The sequence below is a fragment of the Polistes dominula genome, unplaced genomic scaffold (assembly GCF_049000335.1).
Source record: "Polistes dominula isolate Pdom_NZ unplaced genomic scaffold, Pdom_raw_medaka contig_12, whole genome shotgun sequence".
NCBI classification, from domain to species: Eukaryota; Metazoa; Arthropoda; class Insecta; order Hymenoptera; family Vespidae; genus Polistes; species Polistes dominula.
Window position 1 is genome coordinate 1486650 of NW_028301116.1, and position 5692 is coordinate 1492341.

At 29.5% G+C, this 5692-nt stretch overlaps 1 non-coding gene across 1 annotated transcript; it reads left to right on the top strand.

The window, feature by feature from the left end:
• The first annotated feature begins 3850 nt into the window (after nucleotides 1–3850).
• On the top strand, nucleotides 3851–3969 carry LOC149031050 (5S ribosomal RNA). The gene has a single exon (XR_016178126.1). It is a non-coding gene; the product is annotated as a 5S ribosomal RNA (ribosomal RNA).
• The last annotated feature ends 1723 nt before the right edge of the window (nucleotides 3970–5692 follow it).

The following is a 5692-nucleotide window of genomic DNA, read 5'->3' on the forward strand; positions in this document are numbered from 1 at the left end:
AAAATCTTATAAAAGTGTAATTTATCGAAAAATTACTTCATTAATCGTCATCTTTGTCGTAGTTGTTGTTATAATAATCGTTCGAGTTGGTCAAATAGACGAACATAAATTCGATCCAATTATCGAAATCGTAAAACTATATTTAAGTACTGGTGATGGTAGTAGTGGTGGGCTTCTGTAATGGCAAAAAACCCTTCGTGGTTTGATCGTTTCGATCGATCGAATACAACACACACAAACAAACGTACACAGACATAGACAAGGTACCACCGATCTCACGAAATCTCGAGCACGGAAGAAACAAAACAAAAAAAAAAGAAAAAATATAAAGAAAGAAATAGAAATAAAAAGAGGAAGTTCGAAATGGTATCGAACAAGCAAGCAACCCTAGCCCACGAGGGATCGATCTCTGGTTGTAATCGGTCTGAGATACACCGCAACAACAACAACAACACCGAGAATCGCAATGGTCCATCGAACTACATTGAAGATTCCTCCAGAGGCATCTACCTTCATTTCGAAGGGGATGGACCAGTAATAGCTTCTCAGGATATCGTGATCTCTAAATTCAAGCCCAAAGGCTAACTGAGGTTAGCCATGGTGGTGGTAGACTCTCAGAAGAAGAGCCCTTTTCTCGATTTACGATCTAAAACTTTGGCAGCCACACGAAACAAGTCACGTGACTTTTCGACTCTTCTCATCTTTGTTTTTTGTCTTATTTTTATTTTTATTTTGTTGGTATCTCCACCCTCGCAATCCTTTCGGTTTCTCCTTTGACGTCGATAAATTCAAATTATTTCGTCGTACTAACCTTCTTCGTAACTATCATGTTGTATATTAAGGTTATTTATTAAATTCTTTAACAATTTTGGGTTAAATTATATAATTTGTTATATTAACAAAAAAATACAATATAATATGTTATGCATATTGTTATATTAACATTGAAATGTATTTTATTGTTTTATTAACAATAAAATACAATATAATATGTTGTTATATATAGAATATAATATGTTATATAACAATGTTATATTAACAATAAAAACAGTAAAATAATAAATATATGTAGTATATTATTATAGTTAAATAATTTAATTAAAGTAAAATACATAGCACATATAATTAAATTATATTTTTATATTATAAATATATTTAAATATAAATTTTTATATAAGTAAATAAATAAATAATTAAATATATATATATATATATATATATATATAGTATATAGAGTTTAAAATTATTATTTGTTAATCTAAAATTATCTATTTGCTAACAACTTCGTGTTAAGTTATATAATTAGTTAAATTAATAAAGAATATATATATATATACTTTATATAGGATACTATATAGGATATATACTATATGTACTATACAGGAGAATTTTACTCTATTAGACTGAAAAAAAAATAAAAAACTGCGATGCGGAGGATCTTCCTATTAAAATTAAGAGCTCATATTTGGTGAGAATTGTTTTAAGGTGTCTAGCAACCCATTTTTCCGTGGCACTTGAAAAAAAAAAAGTCATTTTTTGACCCACCCTATATATATGTGTTATTTTAAGAAAAATAATGATCTATAAATTGCAGTATATTTATAATATTTTACATCATACATACCTAATCATATTAATAGCAACATTAACAATAATTTATTGGAAAAATTTAATACAGTTACCAATCTCTCATTTATTTCATTTTTTCATCAAACGAAATTTTTTGTGTGAAAGATTGAAAAAAGTCACACTCGGAATTATGATAGAATGTAAAATCTGTTAACGGGGGCTGAGTGGAGGGGGAGGTTGATCTTTCGTCGGTGGCGTTTGATGTTTTTCCCCATAAGATTTAAAACGCAAAAGCATTCACACGTTTCTTGTCGGTTTATAGATTTTTACGACATTATTTGACGTCTAAGAGCTCCGCCCCTGATTTTTTCTCCCTGCATTTTTCCCTTCTTTCTCGTCTAAACTAAAAAGTCTAAGCTTGAAATGGATTTTATTTGTACAGGACGCGCGAGCACAAGTTGGTGGAATTTTCTTTTTCTTTTTTTCTTTTTTAAACGCGAGAATCTTTTCTTCTTTACATTTTTTTCTTCTTCCCCTTTTATCCTTGATGATCGATATATCGTTTTCTTCAAAATTTTAAATGGAAGTTATTCGAAAATTTTAGCTACGGTAAAAATGGGGGTGGAAATATTAGAAATATTGTTTGCTACACATGTGGTATTGAGTTGGAATTACGAATTTTTAAAAAAAAAAATTTATAATAATTGTTTTAAATAAATACGATATGTTTTTCGTTAACATAATATTTTATCTAATTACGATTAATTCGATACAATCAATTTTATTATTTTCAATAAATTTCTATTATGCTCTATAACTATAAATATAAAATATATAAATATATATATAAACATAGATATGATATATAAAAATATAATATATAATTTTACAATAAAACATAATAAAAATTATATCTATGGTTATATCAAATAATATACAAAATAATAAAAATAATAATAAATAAAATTATTTATATTACAAGTTATATAAAATAATAATATATAAAAATATAATATATAAAATTATAATATCTAATTTTACAATAAAATATAATAAAAGTATATCTATAGTTATATAAATTAAGTTATATATATATTAATAAGTAAAGTTATATATATATATATATATATTATATCAATAGTTATAGAACGTAATAGAAATTTAATTAAATTTATAAAAATTTCACGAATCATCTTTTTTAAAAAATCTGCAATTACTTAGTTGTCAATCCAATAAAACTAATTGCAACAAACGTGGTGTACGTATCAATCAATCAAAAATTTGTTTTAAAATTTTATCATAATAACAAAAATCTTGTTAAAATAACGTGTTTAAAAAAGATCCCGAAGGTGTAAAATTGTAAAAAAAAAACATTTTTAAAAGGAAAATAATCTTTGTAAAGGCAAGGATATCTTTAAGGAGGGTGTCTCCCCTCCCTTTCCGTTTCACAACCCAGCCCGTTCCATTTCACATCTTTAGTGTTAGCGATATCGTTTCACCCCTTGAATTTGATGAAACGATTTTAGGGAGTGGAAAAGGAGGGTTCTCGTTTTTTTTTCCTTTTCCAAGGGCGTTTTCGATAAATGATATGATTCGATGATGCTTGTGACCTATCCCGACGAGAAAAAAAATATTTCTCATAAAGCATCTTTTTTGGATCAGAATAAGAAGAAGTAGAAGAAGAAGGTTGAACAAACTGGTGAAATGAAGTATGAATATGGGAGTGAAGTATAAAAATAAGAAGAAGACACGAAACGAATCGGTTGATTGTGTTGTGTTGTTGGTAGTCGCTGTAGTAGTAGTAGTTTAGTATTAATAAAAAGAAGGGCTAACGGTTTTACCTGGGCACGTACCAGTTTTACGTTGTGTTCTTCATTTGACCTAGTCTGCAAGGATCGTTCCTTCTTTCCTTCATCACAGATATTTAGGACAGGACTTCTCTTTTCCTGCGACATTATTCACTGCAGACTTTTCTACCTGCGGCAATCTCCTCGTCCTCTTATTGAGGCCCCACCCTTCGATACGAGAAATAAGACAACCAATGAGAAAACTCGATCCAGATCTAACGGGTGACCAATAAAATACGGTAGCTTGTTTATATATATATATATATCTTTTTAGTTCTCCTTTATTTCCATAACCACGTGGCATCGTTTGAATCTTGATTTTATTTTTAAAAATTTTCTATAGAGAAATTGTCGATTATTAAATTAGGGGATTAATAATAATAATAATATATTATTTTATTATAATTATATTAATTTATTATAAAAATATTATAGTTAACGGCCTTGCCGTGATGGAAACACAAGTTCCCGTCCGATCACTTAAGTTAAGCATCACTGGGCACGGGTAGTACTTGGATGGGTGACCGCTTGGGAACACCGTGTGCTGTTAACGCTGGAATGGAAAGGAGGAAGAAGGAAGAAGGAAGAAGGAAGGAGAGGAGGAAGAAGGAAGAAGGAAGGAGAGGAGGAAGGAAGGAGAGGAGGAAGAAGGAAAAGGAGAGGAGGAAGAAGGAAAAAGGAGAGGAGGAAGAAGGAAAAGGAGAGGAGGAAGAAGGAAAAGGAGAGGAGGAAGAAGGAAGGAGAGGAGGAAGAAGGAAGAAGGAAGGAGAGGAGGAAGAAGGAAAAAGGAGAGGAGGAAGAAGGAAGGAGAGGAGGAAGAAGGAAGAAGGAAGGAGAGGAGGAAGGAAGGAGAGGAGGAAGAAGGAAAAAGGAGAGGAGGAAGAAGGAAGGAGAGGAGGAAGGAAGGAGAGGAGGAAGAAGGAAAAAGGAGAGGAGGAAGAAGGAAGGAGAGGAGGAAGAAGGAAGGAGAGGAGGAAGAAGGAAGGAAAGGAGGAAGAAGGAAAAGGAGAGGAGGAAGAAGGAAAAGGAGAGGAGGAAGAAGGAAGAAGGAAGAAGGAAGAAGGAAGGAGAGGAGGAAGAAGGAAAAAGGAGAGGAGGAAGAAGGAAGAAGGAAGGAGAGGAGGAAGGAAGGAGAGGAGGAAGAAGGAAAAAGGAGAGGAGGAAGAAGGAAGGAGAGGAGGAAGAAGGAAGGAAAGGAGGAAGAAGGAAGGAGAGGAGGAAGAAGGAAGGAGAGGAGGAAGAAGGAAGGAAAGGAGAAAAGAAGGAAGGAGAGGAGGAAGAAGGAAGGAGAGGAGAAAAGAAGGAAGGAGAGGAGGAAGAAGGAAGGAGAGGAAGAATAGGAAAAATAAAGTAGTAGCAAGGAGGCTATGTTAAAAACCCGCGTAGGGTTGACATGGGAATAAAGTGTATAATAATAATATAAAAATATTATAATAAAGATGTAAATTATAATAAATAAATTATAATAATTAAATATTTAATTAGGTTTTTTTAAAATTTAATTATATTATATAATTAAATTATATTATAATAATATTATAAAAAATATAAATATTATAATATATTAAAATATTTATATAAATTTAATTATTATTATAAATATTAAAATCTAATAATAAAAATATAATAAATATTATAATATTATTTATTATTATAATATTATAATTTATACAAATAATATTATTAAAATATTATAATAATATAATAAATATTGTAATATATAATACAATAAAAAAGTATAATATTTATATAATATATATTATATAAATAATCTAATAAATTAAAAAAGGTAATAATAATCCCTTATATAATTTAAAAAAATTTTTTAATTTATTTTTATATAATTTTTAAATACATTATTTAATTTAATAAAATTTATCAACTAAATAACTCCCTTAAACTGGTACATATTCATTATTCTTAATTTTATTATTCAATCAGATATTCTAAAATATATTTCATTTGAAATATAACAATGAATTCATCTTATTTACTTACTATGATTTACAGTGAAGACACCCTGTATATATATATATATATAACTTGCACTTCACCCATTTATTCATTTTTTTTTTTGCCTGTGCTCATATCGTCTTCGTATGTCTATACTATAAATTCGTTACAAGAGAACTAGTGAAAAAAAGAGGGTGAGAGAGAGGGACACTTATGAAGCGACGGATTGGTTGAGGGGTGGGTTGAGATTTCTCCCTCTTTTCTCCCCTTCTAACTAAAAATGGTGGCAAAGTTAAAGGCTAGATTTAATGCTATTCATGATA